General features: G+C 42.7%; 1 protein-coding gene across 1 annotated transcript in view; it reads right to left on the bottom strand.

Moving 5' to 3' along the window:
- Positions 1-862, bottom strand: part of LOC119591626 (nephrin-like) — a 125992-nt gene that overhangs the window by 42170 nt on the left and 82960 nt on the right. The window lies entirely within an intron of this gene.

Raw genomic sequence — 862 nt, 5'->3', positions numbered from 1 at the left:
AAGAAGCTTAGGACGTGACTGGGAGGATCCAATTTGCTCTGAGTTCCTCCCGTGTGTGACGTCCCTGACGGCCTCTTGGCCCTTTACATTCTTTTCTCTTTATCATCCAGTTTTCTCTTTTTATAATTTTCCTCGTTCTTCTACTTACACATACTTTTGGAAGAGCTCTTTTGCTAGTTAATGCGGAAAAGGATGTGAACAAAAGCAGTAATATGAAATACTTGAGACAAACTGCGTACAAGAAGCAAGTACATGTTATTACAACTTGGAATGCGACTACAGACATTCACCTTGTTTATTTATAGCTTCGCATGCGTGGGGATGTTTAGTAGTAAAGAGCAAAATTTTTATAACTCCGCTTCCATCGTCCGGACATCAAATTTGAATGAAAATGAAAATAAAATACCTTTTTCATCCTTTGTAAATATGTTATATTGTTCCTTTGGCAATATTGTTCTACTTATCGCTTCAACAATTTCCATTCTCATTGACCCTGCGGACGTATAAATCTCAGAATATACATATCCACTTATTTTAACGATGTCACAGTACGTGCATACATCATCATACCTGCCACAGAAATGTCGTCTAGGAACGCAGTTACGGGAGGCAGTAACACAATGGGACTTGGGGTTATATAACTAGTGTACCCCCCTTCCGCATATGGCGTTTCAGGCGTTACATTACCCCATTACAGAAGGCGTACACGGTGAGCCAATGCACAATCTCCGAGTCGCCTGCTCGCTCCACGGGGCAGGGAGAACCCGACTCAAACTACCATTTCCGCGCCAACACGTTCTGACGCTCAGTCTTTCCTCGCGTGTATTTACGCTGCATGCAGAGCTCGCGGAAAGGGATATAG

Source organism: Penaeus monodon, chromosome 29 (assembly GCF_015228065.2).
Source record: "Penaeus monodon isolate SGIC_2016 chromosome 29, NSTDA_Pmon_1, whole genome shotgun sequence".
In the NCBI taxonomy this organism is placed as follows: Eukaryota; Metazoa; Arthropoda; class Malacostraca; order Decapoda; family Penaeidae; genus Penaeus; species Penaeus monodon.
This window is presented reverse-complemented; position numbering and strand designations above follow the sequence as displayed.